The sequence below is a fragment of the Odocoileus virginianus genome, chromosome 26 (assembly GCF_023699985.2).
Source record: "Odocoileus virginianus isolate 20LAN1187 ecotype Illinois chromosome 26, Ovbor_1.2, whole genome shotgun sequence".
NCBI lineage: Eukaryota > Metazoa > Chordata > Mammalia > Artiodactyla > Cervidae > Odocoileus > Odocoileus virginianus.
In genome coordinates, this window is record NC_069699.1 from 36542585 (window position 1) to 36561997 (window position 19413).

A 19413-nucleotide genomic window follows, 5' to 3' on the forward strand; every position below is an offset into this window, starting at 1 on the left:
CTGCACCAAAATAAAAGTCCTCCTATTCCTAGAGATAAAAAGCTCAAAATGAATGAACTCGAAAAATCAAAGGGAGAAATGAAACCATTATGAAAGGACTATTTTTGACAGGCAACGGAGATGGTTCCTGTCCTTCTCAATGCACCTAGTTACCTTCCCTTTGATGTAGTTTCTAGCTGATCCTGGTGTCCTTTGATTGAAAATGACCCAAATCAATCTTTGGTTAACATAAGCAGAAATACAATGTATTGAAAGATTCTTGGATATCTCCTTACAAATAGGTGAAAAAGAAAAGATGCAAAAGTCAAAGGAGAAAAGGAAAGATATACCTATTTGAATGTAGAGTTCCAAAGAATACCAAGGAGAGGTAAGAAAGCCTTCCTCAGTGATCAATGCAAAGAAATAGAGGAAAACAATAGAATGGGAAAGACTAGAGACCTCTTCAAGAAAATCAGATATACCAGGGACCATTTCATGCAAAGATGGGCACAATAAAGGACAGAAATGGTATGGATCTAACAGAAGCAGAAGATATTATGAAGAGATGGCAAGACTAAACAGAAGAACTATACAAAAAATATCTTCATGACCCAGATAACCACGATGGTGTGATCACCCACCTAGAGCCAGACACTGTGCAATGCGAAGTCTGGTGGGCCTTAGGAAGCATCACCACAAACAAAGGTAGTGGAGGTGATGGAATTCCAGTTGAACTATTTCAAATCCTAAAAGATGATGCTGTGAAAGTGCTGCACTCAATCTGCCAGCAAATTTGTAAAACTCAACAGTGGCCACAGGACTGGAAAAGGGCAGTTTTCTTTCCAATTCCAAACAAAGGCAATGCCAAAGAATGTTCAAACTATCACACAATTGCACTCATCTCACACACTAGCAGAGTAATGCTCAAAATTCTCCAAGTCAAGCTTCAACAGCATGTGAACCATGAACTTCCAGATGTTCAAGCTGGATTTAGAAAAGGCAAGGGAACGAGAGATTAAATTGCCAATATCTGCTGGATCATCGAAAAAGCAAGAGAGTTCCAGAAAACATCTACTTCTGCTTTATTGACTACGCCAAAGCCTTTGACTGTGTGGATCACAGAAACTGTGGAAAATTCTTCAAGAGATGGGAATACCAGACCACCTGACCTGCCTCCTGAGAAATCTATGTACAGATCAAGAAGCAACAGTTAGAACTGGACATGAACAACAGACTGGCTCCAAATCGGGAAAGGAGTGTGTTAACGCTGTACATTGTCACCCTGTTTATTTAACTTATATACAGAGTACATCATGAGAAATGCCGAGTTGGATGAAGCACAAGCTGGAATCAAGATTGCCGGGAAAAATATAAATAATCTCAAATATGTAGATGACGCCAGGTTTATGGCAGAAAGTGAAGAAGAACTAAAGAGCCTCTTGATGAAAGTGAAAGAGGAGAGTGAAAAAGTTGGCTTAAAACTCAACATTTAGAAAACTAACATCAAAGCATCCGGTCCCATCACTTTATGGCAAATAGATGGGGAAACAATGGAAACACACTTTATTTTGGGGGGCTCCAGAATCACTGCACATGCTGACTACAGGCATAAAATTAAAAGACACTTGCTTTTTGGAAGAAAAGCTATGAGCAACCTAGACAGCATATTAGAAAGCAGAGACATTACTTTGCCAAGAAAGGTCCGTCTAGTCAAAGCTATGGTTTTTCCAGTAGTCATATATGGATGTGAGAGTTGGACTATAAGAAAGCTGGTCACCAACTGATACTTTTGAACTGTGGTGTTGGAGAAGACTCTTGAGAGTCCCTTGGACTGCAAGGAGATCAAATCAGCCAGTCCTAAAGGAAATCAGTCCTGAATATTCATTGGAAGGACTGATGCTAAGGCTGAAACTCCAATACTTTGGCCAACTGATGTGAAGAACTGACTCACTGGTAAAGACCCTGATGCTGGGAAAGACTGAAGGCAGGTGGAGAAGGGGATGACAGAGGATGAGATGGTTGGAAGGCATCACTGACTCGATGGACATGAATTTGAATAAGCTCTGGGAGTTGGTGATGGACAGGGAAGCCTGCTGTGCTGCAGTCCATGGGCTTGCAAAGAGTCGGACATGACTAAGCAATTGAACTGAACTGAAGTGGACATCTCAAAGAATCCAATCAACCATCAGATAATTCAGCTTCTAAAACGCAAGGAACATAGTAACTCAGGGTTTCAGGCAGGAGGAAGTGAGAGAGAGACCTTCATGTCACTTACCTCAAGTGTCCAGTTCCAGGGAAAGAAGGTATGACTGGCCTGGCCTGGCTTTTGGACCTCAAATAGGGGTAGACAGAGCCCCTTGATGTGCAGAAGTGAAGTCACTCAGTCGTATCTGACTCTTTGTGACTCCGTGGACTGCAGCCCACCAGGCTCCTCCCTCCATGGGATTTTCCAGGCAAGAGTACTGGAGTGGGGTGCCATTTCTTTCTCCAGAGGATCTTCCCAACGCAGGGATCGAACCCAGGTCTCCCGCATTATAGGCAGACACTTAACCGTCTGAGCCACCAGGGAAATCCAGGATTTTCCTGATGTGCAAAAGGTCCCCTCAAGACCATGGAGGAGGGATGAATACCCAAAAAGGAGGGAAAGAAATGGTAATTGGATGCTGGGCAGGCAAAAACAAGGGCACAATAATAATAAGGCAACTCTCTCTCTGAGCGAGCCCATGTGTCTACCCACATGTACTGTTTCCTCCTAATGAACACTTTACTTGTTTTGCTATAAAAACAAATAAATAAATAACAACTAGTGACAGTTATGTGCTTGCTAGGGTCAGAGCCTTACATTCTCATTTAATTTTCACATCAAGTCTATGAGGCAGCAATCATTAGTCTAGCTCATAGATGAGGAAATAGGGGCTTAAGGACACAAAGACAATCCATGACAAAGCAAGATGACATTGCAGTCTCAGTACACAGGACCACCATGAGAAAGTCATTCACCTGTTCCATGTGCTAACTTACAGTCTCTAGACAACAATGGGTTTGTTCAGTCACTCAGTCATGTCCAGCTCTTTGTGGCCCCAAGGACTGTAGGCCACCAGGCTCCTCTGTCCATGGAATCTTCCCAGCAAGAATACTGGAGCAGGTTGCCATTTCCTAATCCAGGAGATCTTCCCAACTCAAGCATGTGGATTCTTTACCACTAGTGCCACCAAATTCAAGCCCAAATGCCTAAGCCCGGCATTCAAAGTCCAGTCAATGCATCCAACACTGAGAGTCTCTCAAACAGCAACAGTGTCCACACTGAAGATGACAGTCACTATTGGTTTTATGCCATAAGGAAGTAGCTAAGATACAAGGTAGACCCAGTCCGAGTGCCAGAACTGCATTACTTTGCCCACTAGTCAACCGCCTTCACCAGCTCATTACTGCCACTGCTCACCAGTTCCCTGGGTATATAAATAATATCAAAAAAAAAAAAAAAATATCCAGGCTTTCACATACCTACTCCCAGGAAGGTATCATTCTCATTACTCTTTGCTCCTGAACACTAAGGGACTGAATCAGTATTCCAGAGCTCTATTATATGGATTTAGGGGCTTTCACTTTATTTTCCCAATTTGCACACGTTTTTAGAACCCCCGTAACATCAAGCAAGTGCTATCTATACATGTGAGGTTTCCATTTACATTTGACTTGAACCTGTAACTATCCTTGCAATACCGTACAAGAGGATGTCCACCTTTTAAAGTTAAAGAACATACCGCCCCACTGAACAGCTCAGGCCTTCATTTCTTTATCTATGGACTCAAAACAGTAAAGTCCAGAAGTCACTGATTTCACCCAAGAGTGAGCCTGTTGATCTTTTGTTTCCCAGCATCTCAGTGACACAGGAGTACATGGTTTAATTCGACACTGATCCCATTCTTGTCAAACACAGGCAAAGGCTTGCTGAGTTCAAATTATGCTACTTCCTAGCTCCATTTTGCCTTCGTGGCCAAATGGATCCATCTCTTATTGTCTCTCTGCCCTCCAAGACAAGGAGTATCCATCTCAGAGTCATTCTAATGTGATGAGAAATAATGTATTGAAAAAAAATTTATCCCTCTGCCCAAACCTACTGATACCCTTGTGATTTTTAACACTGATATACTACAATATGGGCTTCCCTGGTGGCTCAATGTAAAAGCAAAGCATCTGCCTACAATGCAGGAGATGCAGCTTTCACCCCTGGATCAGGAAGATCCCTTGGAGGAGGAAATGGCAACCTACTGCAGTATGTTTGCCTAGAGAATTCCATGGACAGTGAAGACTAGCGGGCTGTAGTCCATGGGATCGCAGAGTCGGACATGACTGAGCACGTATACTTACATATATATATTGCAATATACCTGAATATTTTATATATTCAGCATTCCCAGTTAAAAAGATAGGGACACAGCAACCACCAAGATAAAAGACACAATTCTGGGTGCTCTCAGTCACCCTTTGCATTCTTTGCCACTGCTCTCTCCTGCTCACATTCTTGTGGTCACATGCTCCCAAACTGCTAAGCACAAATCTTACATCACAGCGGAAAAAGCCCCACAGCTGTCTATAGCCCTGCACTCAGAAATGACTCAAACACCGAGGCAGGAGCAGAGGAAAAGGAGACTGCGAACCCTGTTAAAACAAGGGCTTCGGTGGTTAGGAGACAAAGCTGATCTGACCTTCCTTCTCACCCCTGAGCTTCCACGCTTGCCGGCTGATTAGCTAGTGTCTGGAACTAATTAACAGGTGTGGCAAGAAAGAAAGCAGGGAAAAAACAAACCTTGGCAACTTTCTCTCAGGGAATTGATGACTCTAGATTTACAACAGCTCCTTTAGGACAGATCTGGCAGAGAACTCCATGAGGCGAGTTCATTATTCACGGAGTCCACCTATTCAGACTTTCAAAGGACCCACCACCAAGAAGCAAAAGTTAAAGACTTCATCCCCAACTAAATGATGGCTCCCTTGACTACAGATGGTGCCCCAAACATCATGGACAAAAACATTTGAGCAGAAGTCTGAAGCCCAGGAGCAATCAGAAGATGAGAACGTGTGTTTGCCAGGCTCTGGGGTAAGACAACAATGAAGGAGGCACAAATAACCTCCTCCATCAAAGACAATACTTTTCTAACTACTCAGAAACCTCCAGAAACTAAGTAAAAATCACACACTAACTTGCAAACATGCCCTCCGCAGACAAAAAGTATAATTATATCCTATTACCCAAGGTAACTTACCAAGAACTCCTGAAAGGTTTCTGCGGCCAAAAGAAAATAACTCTTTATAAGTCCTTTTATTTTTTTATTCTTAGCCATAGGAATAAAATACACTTACCCAGTAAAGCTTTTTTCCCTTACTTCTATTAACTCACATAATCATTTATTTGAGTTTAAAATGCAATCTAGCATTTCATCCACCTTCCTTCAGGACACACACAAAGAGTGGATCCCGTACAGTGGCCAAGATTAAAAGACTGAAGACATCTGTCCAACTTGACCTTCAGTCCTCACTCACCTGGCCTTTCCCCTTTTCAGAACTCAGATATCAGTCTCAAACTACACAGAGTTCAATCCAGTAAGTGCTATTCATATGTGCGGAGGTAGTCATCTATGTATGAATAAGTATCAATAACAGCGAAAAAAAAGTGTTAGTCACTCAATCATGTCCAACTCTTTGCAACTCCATGGACTGTAGCCCACCAGGCTCCTCTGTCCATGGAATTCTCCAGGCAAAATACTGGAGTGGGTTGCCCTCCCCTTCTCCAAAGGATCTTCCTGACCCACAGATCAAACTTGGGTCTCCTACACTACAGGCAGATTCTTTACCATCTGAGTATCAATAACAAGTTGTTAGGAAAAACATCATTAGCTTTGGAGGCAGAAGTCTGATTCCACCACGTTCAAAGGTATCTGATGCTGGGTAAGTTTCTTAATTAAGCAAAACTTCCATGTGTTCACCTGGAAGCATAAGGATGAATTTCAAATTAGATGGGTCCAGCCCCTAGCATGATGCTAACCATGCTGGTAGCAGGTGCTCAATAAACGGCCATACCATTCTTAGCATCAGTGACTCAATGGGCATGAGGTTGAGCAAGCTCTGGGAGATGGCGAAGGACAGGGAAGCCCAGTGTCCTCCAGGCCATGGGGTTGCAAAGATTCGGACTTTACTTAGCAACTCAACAACAACACTGTAAACACATCTGCAGGAGTAATAGCAGAATTTCAAGATACCCTCCCTCTTCCCTGGAAAACTGGCTGGGCACAAGGGTGTTCATGCTAGAAATCAGGGCTTGGGGGTTTCTGGTGGATCAGTGGTAAAGAATCCACCTGCCAATGCAACAGACATGGGTTCAATCCCTGACCCAGGAAGATCACACATGCTGCAGAGCCAACCAGGCCCGTGCACACTATTAAGCCTCCACTCTGGAGCCGGGGAGCCACAACTACTGACGCCCACACTGCCTAGAGCCCATGCTCGGTAGCCAGAGAAGCCCCCACTCTCCGCAACGAGAGAAAAGTCCACGCAGCAACAGAGACCCAGCACAGCCAAAAAATAAAGAGAGAGAGAAAAGAAAGCAGGGCTTGAAGCAGGAAATACTACCCAGGAATAAAACTCCCAGACCCAGAGAAAGGACAAGGAAGTGGGCATCTAGCTGTCAGCATCAGCACACACAGGCGATCACACCATCCCTGAAAAGGGACGGACCTGCCTCAACTCAGCAAGGGAAACAGTAAAGCTCTGTGTGGACAGAAGGTCTGGAGGGCTACTTGCCTTTAAGAGTCACTCTGAAATCCGGCTCTGCTGGAGAGAGTGAAATGGTCCGTAGGGAGCTCCTTGTCTTTCCCTTCCCATGTGGGTACCTACAGCTGCTCTCATCACCTCTCCCCTGGGTTTCCAAGGCAGGCTCAGGGCAGGGGGTGGGGATAGGGATGAGGTGCCACTGATACCCCTTCAACACCCTAGCTTGAAGACTTCAACATCCTTGGTTGTCCCTTGTAAACGAACTTACTACTGAAGCCCAGGTTCCTATCAGCTGCACCGAATGTGTCCACCCTGCCCATCGTCCCCGGGAAGGAAGTGGCCCCATCCACAACCCGAAAGAACAAATAAACAGGTATGGATTTTCCCAGCCAGCTCACTGCTTGCTCTGCTCCCCAGCAGCAGCATCTCCTGCCCAAATTCCTGGCCTGGAGATACACAGGGACATGCAGGACCTGGCTAGAAACCCTTGTAGGCAGACCTGAGCTTTCTGATACAAGTATGTTCATTTCTTGCATTCACCCTATTTTCCACATCCAAATTAAGGAGCAGGTGGGCAAATTTGTTGTTCTTCAGTAGCTCAGTCATGTCCTACTCTTTATGACCCCCATGAACTGCAGCATGCCAGGCTTCTATCCTTCACTATCTCCCAAAGTTTGCAAAAACTCATGTCCACTGAATCGATTATGCCATCCAATCATCTCATCCTTTGTCATCCCCTTCTCCTCCCGCCCTCAGTCTTTCCCAGCATCAGGGTCTTTTCCAATGAGTCGGCTCTTGGCATCAGGTGGCCAAAATACTGGAGCTTCAGCTTCGGCCATCAGTCCTTCCAATGAATATTAAGGGTTGTTTTCCTTTAGAATTGACTTTTTTGATCTCCTTGCAGTCCAAGGGACTCTCAGGAGTCTTCTCCAGCACCACAGCTTGAAAGCATCAATCCTTTGGTGCTCAGCCTTCTTTACGGTCCAACTCTCATATCTGTATATAAGCCTCTCATTTTAACAGTCTGTCGGAAGAAGGAATTAAACATCTTCTAGAGACATTTAGGACGCCTCTACACTGTATTAATGCAGAGACGACCACCCAATCCATCTCGACAATTCCGCAGCTGTGTTAAAGCTTGGACCGCTCCCTGGTAATACATAGAGTTCGGTGTTTGGATCTGGTATGAGATTGGCTAAAAATGGGAACTTGGGCCAGAGTAAATCCAAACATCCAGGAGAGTAAATGCAACAGCCTGGGAGGCTGTGTGAGGAAGGATTCGATGGCTTCTCCCACCAGCAGGAGACACTGGGCACTGTGACCCACTAGCAATCTTGTCAGGGAGTTTCTGCAGACCTCTGCGGACCCCTGCAATCTCCAGAGACCTCGAAGGTCCCCTCTGCTTTTTGAACTGCTGAGCAAGCATGCAGAATGCTCAACTCTATACAGTCCTAGATTTCCTCTGCAGCAGAGGCTGGCATCTTAAAAGCATTCAGGCATGTTTGTAACCCTCCAGAGGTCCCTCAAGGCATCACCAGCTAGAAACCAGAAAGGGGAGACACAGAAGTCTGGAGCTCTGTTAAATGCCCACTCAAGAGCTAAAAACGATAATGGCCATTATTTTCAAGTGCTTCGTGTTTGCCAGGCCTGTGTCAAATGCATTCCATGACTTACCTCAATTACTCCTTCAACAACCTCTCGGAGCAGGGACTATTACCCCCTTTCACAGTCAGGCAACAAAGCCCCAGCCCTCTATCCTGATACCACCCAGACTCGAATGCTTCCCAGTGACAGTCCTTCTCAGAAGGAAATGCTCTATCAATGACAAGGGTCTCTCTTGGTCCTGTGGATTCAAGGGGCAGGAATGGAAGATGTGATTGCTGTCACACAGGGACGACAGCTATGAAATGCTCTTGTGAAAGGTCAGGAAAAGTCTGAAGGAACGCCCTAGACCAGCACTATCCGATGAAGACACACTGCCAGCCAAGAAAGGGAGCCACATATATTCTTTTAAATTTTATGATAGTCATGTGAAACAATAAAAAGGCAGTGATATTCATCTTAATGTTGTACATTTAACCCTATATATCTAAAATATCATCACTTCAATAGACAATATAAAATTTTAATATTATACATACTTGTTTCAGGGATTTTCTGGTGGTTCAGATGTTAAAAAATCCATCTGCAATGCTGGAGACCCAGGTTCAATTCCTAGGTCAAGAAGATCCCCTGGAAAAGGGTAACAACCCACTCCAGTATTCTTGCCTGGAGAATCCCATGGACAGACAAGCCTGGCAGGCTACAGTCCATAGGGTCACATAAACTACAGCTTCCCAGGCTCCTCCATCCATGGGGATTCTCCAGGCAAGAATATCAGAGTGGGTTGCTGTTCCCTTCTCCAGGAGATCTTCCTGACCTACAAGGACTGAGCAATTAAGTACACACCTACTTATTTCATGTATCTTTGAAATGCAAGGTGAATTTCATACTTAAAGCACATCTCAATTCGGACAAGTCACATTTCAACATTTCAAGTGCTCAATGGCCACACGTGGCTGGGCGGAGGGGGGGCGGGTGGCATCCCCATACTGGATAGCACAGCTTCACAGACATTTCACAGTAAATTAATGAAGGCTCAACAGTACATACTATTAAATCAGCTAAGGCTCAACAGTACAATGCACAATTGCACTCCTCTCACACACTAGCAAAGAAGTGCTCAAAATCCTCCAAGTCAGGCTTCAACAGTATGTGAACCATGAACTTCCAGATGTTCAAGCTGGATTTAGAAAAGGCAGAGAAACCAGAGATCAAATTGCCAACATCCACTGGATCATCAAAAGAGCAAGAGACTTCCAGAAAAACATCTACTTTTGCTTTATTGACTACTCCAAAGCCTATGATTTGTTGTGGATCACAACAAACTGTGGAAAATTCTTCAAGAGATGGAAATATCAGACCACCTGACCTGCCTCCTGCAAAATGTGTATGCAGGTCAAGAAGCAACAGTTAGAATTGGACATAGAACAACAGACTTGTTCTAAATCAGGAAAGGAGTATGTCAAGGCTGTATATTGTCACCCTGCTTATTTAACTTATATGCAGAGTACATCATGAGAAATGCTGGGCTGGATGAAGTGCAGGCTGGAATTAAGATTGCCAGGAGCTCTATCAATAACCTCAGATACGCAGATGATATCACCCTTATGGCAGAAAGCAAAGAAGAACTAAAGAGCCTCTTGATGAAAGTGAAAGAGGAAGAGTGAAAAAGTTGGACTTAAAGCTCAACATTCAGAAAACTAAGATCATGGCATCCAGTCCCATCACTTCATAGCAAATAGATGGGGAAACAATGGAAACAGTGACAGACTTTATTTTCCTGGGCTCCAAAATCACTGCAGATGGTGACTGAAGCCATGAAATTAAAAGATGCTTGCTCCTTGGAAGAAAAGTTATGACCAACCTAGACAGCATATTAAAAAGCAGAGACATTACTTTGTCAACAAAGGTCCATCTAGTCAAGGCTATGGTTTTTCCAGTAGTCATATATGGATGTTAGAGTTGGACTATAAAGAAAGCTGAGCCCCAAAGAACGGATGCTTTTGAACCATGGTGTTGGAGAAGACTCTTGAGAGTCCCTTGGACTGCAAGGAGATACAACCAGTCCATCCTAAAGGAAATCAGTCCTGAATAGTCATTGGAAGGACTAATGCTAAAGCTGAAGCTCCAATACTTTGGCCACCTGATGCGAAGAACTGCCTCACTAGAAAGACCCCGATGCTGGGAAAGATTGAAGGCAGGACAAGAAGGGGACTACAGAGGATGAGATGGTTGGATGGCATCACCTACTCGATGGACACGAATCTAAGTGAGTTCCAGGAGTTGGTGATGGACAGGGAGGCCTGGCGTGCTGCAGTCCATGGGCTCACAAAGAGTCGGACACGACTTGACTGAACTGTACAACAGTAGAAGGCTTCCCAAGTGGTTTAGTGGTAAAGAATCCATCTGCCAACGCAGGAGACGTGGGTTTGATCCCTATGTCTGGAAGATCTCCTGGAGAAAGAAATGGTAATCCCATAGACAAACGAGCCTGGAGGGCTACAGTCCAAGGGGGTGGCAAAAGACTTGGACATGACTGTGCAACTAAACAACAACATTGGACGGGATCTCTGGGGGGAAAATCCACACCCAGGAAACAAATATGGGCTCACCTGGTGTCACCCAAGTATTAATACTTGGTGCATTAAGAATACCACAAATTTATCTGATGTCAACTTCAGAAAAGAATTCCTTTTGCCTTTTATCCTAACTCTCCAATTTCCTTATCAGAAACAATACTGGTCAGTGGACCACTTAAAGTTTGAGAAACAAGCTACCCTAAAGGGAACAATGACTGAATTCACAGTAAACACAAGATACTTTACCAGGTATAAACAACAGAGGGAAAGGATCCATTTATTCACTCACAGTTTTAAAAACTGCTGTCACCAAGCCTATACTTAACACTTACTTAAATAGCTAAGAATTCAGAAAGGTGTTGCTTTGGAATATAAACAGTCCTACAAAAGCCATAATATGATGCAAAACCTCTGGGCTTTGAAGAAAGGAAAAATAAGCAACTAATTTTAGATCCCCAAATCTCCATTAGTAAGGCTTACCCATCAGAATATGATGTAACCATCGCCGAGAGACTGGACTTCCTTTCCGCTAAATGAATGTGAGTCAAATACAAGCCCAAATTAATTTCATGGATCAGGAAATCTTTGCACAAGGTACTTGCTATCAATACTTGCTCTTTTTGGTCAATTTCAAAATAGCTATATAGCTTTAAAATTGCTTATATAGCAGCAAACGTATTTGCAAGGATATAAAAAAGCTCCCTAGATCTGCCTCTCCTTATACTAGTTTCACAGGTTGGCTAATATGTCTCGGTACAGGCACTAAAGTCCTCTCCCAGTTCAACCCTTGCAAAGGACTCTAAGAGCCAGTTCAGGCCTTAGCAGGGAAGAGTTCTGTGATCAATAAGCAGTATCTACCATGGCTACGGGTAACGATGAAGGGCCTCACATGTCAGTTTGCAATCCCTGGGTAGAAAAAAACTACAAAATAACACAGGGGCAGCAAAGAGAAAACACACATGGCACAGTACAGACTGTCACTGAATGTTTCCATCTGTACGCACACGGGGGATGTGAATAGCCTCATACTAACAGAGACACAAGGCACGTGCATCCTACCCACGGATGTGAACAGCCTCACGCTAACAGAGATGCTAGCTAACAGAGACTGTCAACACACAACGGTCCTGAGTGGCCACGTGTACCTTAATTCATCCACTGCCTACTCTGCTAGCAGAGAGGGAATATGTTATCATCCAGAAAGCAAAGTTCAATTCTGTTGCAGTACTTCATTAACTGGGGATCTCTGTTCTCCCCAAGCTCCAGCCCTCCTATCTTGTCTCAGGGTTGCATGGGGCTAACTGACAGTATAGTCATGCAAGTGCTTCTTTCACAAATCTTAACCAACAGCTACTAACAGAAGGTACCACTAATACTGTCCTGTGTGCTTAATGCTTTCCTGGTGCTTGCATACAGAATTTCATTCCATTCTCACAAGGACTCTGGGAGACTGAAACTCTCATTATCTCCATTCTACAGATGAGAAAACCAATCAAGTAGTTAGTACAGGTCAAAACTAAGATTCACTAACTTGAGCCAGTTAACCTGACAAATCTGTGCAATTCTAAGAACATGCATCTGCCACTGGCTTCTTTCATCTGAATCCACCCATCTCAAGTCTCATTTCCTCAAAATCCTGTTAAAGGTCCCCAGGCATCTGAGACTTATTTCCACAAACTGCTTTGTTTATCTGGTCAGAGTGCTTACAGTTCCCCCAGATTCTCCAAAAATCAATTTTCTCTCCGCTCAGCATCTCGAGTGAAGGCAGAAACCTCAGGAACCAGCAGCTCCCTCAAGTCGGTTAATTCACTGCAGTAACTGAGGTGTTTTTCTTTTGAAGAGCACATTCCAAAAAGTGTTCAGGAAGAACTCTCATGCCGGAGTTAGCCACCCTCTATCACATAAAACAATTTCAGCAGCTTCTGCGCAAATTGACCAATTGAGAAAATGAGGGGCTGAGGCCTAAAACTGTCAAGTGATTTTCCGCACCCTCCACATACGGCCCTTGCACATATGTAAGCTGAGAAAATGACTAGTTTTAGAAGAGGAAAAAACTAGTCGGGAGAGAAATGAAAGAAGGCAGGCATCGACTAGCAATGTGTTCTAGAAAACTTAACTTCTGCCTAAGCATATTTGGAATGACATGATGCACAGTCAACATCTGATTAATCAAGGGTAACTGACAGGATAGTCAACCAGTACCTGGCAAGTAAGCCTAAGTGGTCATTTTCGGTCCTTCTCCTAGACCAATCTGCCCAAAGCCATTACCGAGCAACAGATCTACACTCAGCTCTAGGAAGCTCTGATGTCCTCTACATATCTAGTGTCACTGACATCAGGACAACCAAAGCAGAAATGAGACTGCCTAATTCTTCTGGGCCAACCGTACAGCCAAGGGCATTTCTGATGCAAATGAACACCAAATTCACAGAATTTAGCCTAAATTATTCCACAAGAGAAGAAAATAGAAGATTGGTGACCATCAAAACCTAGTCCTGCTACCACGTAAGACATCTGACCTTTAATTAGAATATGTCATTTTCAGCAATAAATACCTTGGTGATGAGTAACAGCATGCATTTAGCTTCTGTTTTCAAAGATGGACTTCAAACACCATGACAACATATATTATATACATTCCAAATTCTCTTAATAAAGATGTTGAGTTTGAGTAACATGTTTCTAAAGAGGATACAATGTGACATTTCTAGAAAACACATACAAAAGTATCACTGTCTCGTACAATGTCCTGGAATTTTTCTAATTTTGCAATTTTTCTAACTTTTGTAATTCTGCTCAGGGAAACTGAGCTCAAATGGTAAAGAATCCACCCGCAACATGGGAGACCCAGGTTCAATCCCTGGGTTGGGAAGATGCCCTGGAGTGCTACCCACTCCTGGATTCTTGCCTTGAAAATTCCATGGTCAGACAACCATACAGTCCATAGCGTCACAAAGAGCTGAACACGACTGAGTGACTGACACTTTCACTTTTTATCAGTGGTCAAATATGACTACCACCACCTAAACACTGAGGATTCAGTAGGTAGAGGAAGGATGGAATTCCTGCCCTCAGGGGGCAAACAGTAGAATCTAATTTGGCTCTAAATCATAAGAGAAGAATTTACATAGATGGCATATTATAATGACAAAAGGAGCTGGAATTAGGGTGAAGAAATCACCTCCTCAACCTTCCAACTGCTCACATCAACAGCCATACACACTACTCCATCCACAGTCCAGGTTTTCCTATGTTGCTGTTGGAAAACTTAAAGATTCCCGATAGTTCTGTCATGTATCAGAAATCCATACATAGGTGTCACGTGTGAAAAAATTACTGGGTCAGGGATTTTATGTGAAAAAATTAAGCCCCTTGGGAAGGTGACATCGCCAATATTACTTTACTCACATTCCACTGTAGCGGTCACAGGCCTTCCCGTATCATCCCCATCTTGGGTGGCTTGGTCACAGCAAAGTGACCAAGGGCCCTAGTTCTTCAAAGTGAAACTTTTGTAAAAAAAAAAAAAAAAAAAAAAAAAGAAAGAAAGAAATGTAACTTTTTTAAACTGAACAAGCCAACTGCGATTTAGATCAGCAGGAAATCTGCCACATTACGATGAAGCACCCAAGCAGCGGCCTACGCCAAAAAAAGGACAGACCCGGACGGCTGGACCTCAGGCAGACGGGAATGACGTCACGGCTTCAGCCAATGATGGGCTCCGTCGCGCTAGCGCATGCGCACACATACATAATTACACACAGCCAATCTGGGCAATAAAAAACGGCAAACCAGCAACAGCAAAAAGATTTTTTTTTTTTTAAGAAGAGTGTCCCTCGGGTAGAAATCTAGAAATCAGGCATGCTGGTGGCAAACACCTCCAGGGATCAGCTGAGTAGTGTAAATAACCACTGCGGGCCAGGTGAGTGCCCCTCTCTCAAGGGGCAGCCACCATTTAATTCCAGCTTACTATTGTCTCGAAGGAAGACACGTTCCCGAGGCTGCTGGACCTGCCGATTTTCCAGGAGTTACCTAGATTTTTACGAGACGCCCCCGTGAAGGCAGGACTCTCCATGTGTTTTGGTCACCGCTATCTCCCCAGTGCCTGGTACACTGCAGGTATTCAGGTCACACTTGTTGATGACATGAATGAGAAATGCTCCAATTTTTAATTCAACCTTTTTCTCAACACAGTACAGCCAAAAATGCCAGATGCCCCCTGCAGAGTTCCAGATAACCCGAATGACTGTCCCTTCTCCGTTTCTCTTTTCCAGAGCACGCTCTGGAACTAGCTTGGGTGTTTCATTTTAGATAAAGACCCCTGCCACCACTCTCCCAATTCTAAATCACATTCCGTAAGTTTTAAAAGCCAGGCATAACTTCATCGGCATGAGCAAACTTACAATCTTTAAAAAAAAAAAAGGACTCCAGGAGAAATGAGGTTTCCTGTTTAAATAAAAAACAGCTTACAGGCATTTCATTAACCAAGATCCACTCACTATCCCATTTGCTAATTCCCTCAGGATATTCTGCAGCAGGGTTTGAGAAATAATGAAAGGGTTCTCAGTGCCTTAAAAAGCAACTGTCAGAGTAAAACTAACCAGAAGGACCCCTGACACATCACATTATAATATGGACTGGGCATTGGACTCAAGCGTATCACAGAAGTCACAACCTCTGAAACCATCCAGTGTGGAATCAACAATCCCTAAAATTCCAGAAGAATGTTAGAAGCCATTTCATTATGGGTGAGGAAGACAACCCCAAAGAAACCTAGGGTCTTGCCCAGATTCCACAGCTGGCTTGGCGGGCTTCCATGGCGAGTTCTAAACTCCGGAGGAAAAATCCAGAACCCAAACTTTCTCCAGCCAAGTACAACTTCCCTTAGACATTTTCCTGAAGTCATACCTCGAGCCTGCAGCCCACATTTAAATGATAGATGGGATGATAATAATATCCCATTATAACATAACCATCTTTAGCGCCCCAAACAAAAGTTCTCGAATTATAAACTAAACCAATTTAGATCCTTTTGAAGAGGAGTCAGAAAAACCACCAACAAACTCACTCTATCCACAGTTATTATCAGCTTATTCAGAAGCTAAAGTAATTTGCAGAAAGGTCATCTCTTCAATGTAACCAAATAAAATCCTATAGTAATTGCATTACTTCCTTATTTAATTATAGCAAATACAGGAAGACACCTTTATTTCACCCAGTGTTTATGGTACTTGGCTTCTATGGGAAAAGCAAAAGCATGAAATACAAAAGCCTGGGTCTTTTAATCTGCCTTCCTGTGGAATTAGGAAAAACATCTTCCAAATGAACAGAAATCATTCTGATTCAAAATAATTGAGAGACAATTAAAGAGACATATTTTAGCTACCCTCACTAAGAACAAAGGTGACCCTGAACAAGCAACAACTTCCTTCTGGTTTCAGTTTCCTCATCCTTAAGTGAGGATATTCATGGTTTCTTTCCAGAAGGGATTAAAGGAATATTAAAAAAACACACAGCAAAAAGATTATGGCAGGTGCTTGGTGAGTGTGGGCTGTTATAACCAATGTCCCCACTTTAGAGATTAAAAAAATGAGGCCATTTTCTCAACATAGCAACATAACCTAGAATTAACAGAGTTTCAACCTGGACCTCTAAGGTTCTAGTGTAGCTCCTGAATAAGAGGTGTGTATAACCGGGACTCACAGATCCCCACTAACACCCAACCCCACTTCAACAGGATGTTGAGGCATTTGCCCAGTGGCATAGTGACATGCCAGCTAACCAGTGACATAGCCAAGGCCATGGCCAGCTCTTAACCTCCAAATTCATTTAATCCAAACACTTCAGGAAAAGTGATACTTAAAAAAAGAAAAAGAACAGAACTCATTTGTTATAAATAACTACTGCTTTGAAAATAAATCCTTTTGATGACTCGGGACTAACTTGACTCTTGAAAAGTCAATGACATTTCCTCATTAATCTGGATTATGCTTTTATATTTGGTAAATGGCTAACAGCTATGTCTCCTGTCCAAATTACTCTACACTGATGAGTTTATCTGATTTAAGTACACTGTGAAATTCATGTGGCTGCAATGGTGTCAGAAATCAAATACCTCTTAGATTCATCTAATAACTCGTATGAATTCCTCAAAAGTATGCCCACTGCAGTATCAGTTGGCAACCTGTTTCCTCCTCCTCGTTAAGAAAACAGTATCACAGACCCAAAAATAAGACCAGTTGTTCTATTTTCTCATATGGAAGTGTTACATATTCCATGAACTATGCTTTCATTGCTTCTTTCTTAGTTGCTAAATTTCAGCAGCCAACTGTGTCACTTTGCTGCAGCCCCGAAATAGCTAGGTTGAGTAGTTTAAATTGTATTCTGTTGTTTGGTCAGAAAACCATCATGCTGATTTGTCTGAAAAAACCTGATTAGAAGGCAGGAGTTTTGCACACACAGTGCATGCTTCTCTCTTGTATACGCTGCAGGTCTGAAGATATGGAGACAAGGGCATGATGTGTTCAAGTGTCAAGTACAAAATAAAAGCAACACCCAAAGACTACTGCTTGCTTCCCAGTAGCAGCACACAACTAAAATCCAGAAATGACAGTCACAGGTAGATCATCCTCCTTAATTACCACACAGTACAGAGGCCTTGGCGGGGGATGGGCATTCCTGGGTGCAAGACCAAGCAACACTTTCTACAATGGGTAACACCACACATGGACCTGGAAGATTCACATGGTATATTTTAAGCCTGCAGATACCTTTTCTCATCTTTAAGCAGGGAAAGAACAGACTTCCTTTGAGATGGGAGTAAGGAGGTATCTCACACTTCACAGAGGCTGTCTCATTTCTTTAAACCTCAAAATTTAACCATTTTACTAAGTATACATGAAATGTCCCCGAGCCAGCCTAGCTTGCCCTCAAGGGCAAATCCAGGCACAAAACCTATCAAGCAAGTTCATCTCAATTTTTTGAAAATGTTTTTGTTTTTACATACAGTTGTCTTTTTTAGTTCAATTTTCTCCTTTATGCATACTCCTACTCAACTCTCTCCAATACACAAAAAATAAACATGGTTACTTTACTGAGAACTTACTGTTCACCATGCACAGAGCTAAGTCCTTTGGCAGGCATGCTCATTCCAAGCTTCATGAAGACCTTGGAAGTCAAGGTCCTTTCACGATGCCATTTTGCAGAGAAGAGAGGGGGGAAAAAGCAAGGTACAGAGAGATTAAGTAACTCGTCTAAAGCAGTACAGGCAGTAATGGCAGAGCCCAACTGGCTTGAGATGATATTCCAATGTATTTTAAACAACTTTCCATAGCTACCTGATTTAGAAAGGAAAGAAATGGTATTAAGTATTAACAACATTCAAAAAGTTAAGATCATGGCACCCGGTTCCATCACTTCATGGCAAATAGATGGGGAAACAATGGAAACAGTGACAGACTTTATTTTGGGGGGGCTCCAAAATCACTGAAGATGGTGACTGCAGCCATGAAATTAAAAGACGCTTGCTCCTTGGAAGAAAAGTTATGACCAACCTAGACAGCATATTAAAAATCAGAGACAATACTTGGCCAACAAAGGTCCGTCTGGTCAAGGCTATGGTTTTTCCAGGAGTCACGTATGGATGTGAGAATCGAACCATAAAGAAAGCTGAGCACCAAACAATTGATGCTTTGGAACTGTGGTGTTGGAGAAGACTCTTGAGAGTCCCTTGGACTGCAAGGAGATCCAACCAGTCCATTCTAAAGGAAATCAGTCCTGAATAGTCATTGGAAGGACTGATGCTGAAGCTCCAATACTTTAACCACCTGATATGATGAGCCAACTCATTGGAAAAGATCCTGATGCTGGGAAAAATTGAAGGTAGGAGGAGAAGAGGATGACAGAGGATGAGATGGTTGGATGGCATCACCACCTCAATGGACATGAGTTTGAGCAAGATCCAGGAGTTGGGTGATGGACAGGGAAGCCTGGCATGCTGCAGTCCATGGGTTCGCAAAGAGTCGGACACAACTAAGCAAATGAACTGAGATTTCTCCTTTCCATAAGCAGATAAAACAGTACAGTGATTCTCTTTCAATGTGGAAGTTGCCTCCCATCGACCACCCCAAGTACATCAGGCAAATGAAAGGGAAAGTGAAAGTTGCTCAGTTGGGTCTAACTCTTTGCAATCCCATGGACTGTACAGTCTGTGTATGGAATTCTCCAGGCCAGAATACTGGAGTGGGTAGCCTTTCCCTTCTCCAGGGATCTTCCCAACCCAGGGATAGAACCCAGGTCTCCCACACTGCAGGCAGATTCTTTACCAGCTGAGCCACAAGGGAAGCCCAGGAATACTGGAATGGGTAGTACCGCAGGAACTTCGAAAAGAGAAATCAGGCACATCTAAAACCTGGTGAGCTGACTGGCACTCCCCTAACCAGCCCTAAGAACACTTTTCACAATGTTTTTTAAAGTAGTCATATCA

At 43.3% G+C, this 19413-nt stretch overlaps 1 protein-coding gene across 3 annotated transcripts in view; it reads right to left on the reverse strand.

Annotated features, from left to right (window-relative positions):
• The window catches only part of PTPRG (protein tyrosine phosphatase receptor type G), a 751060-nt gene that overhangs the window by 725294 nt on the left and 6353 nt on the right, over window positions 1–19413 (reverse strand). The gene's annotated exons all lie outside the window — the stretch shown is intronic.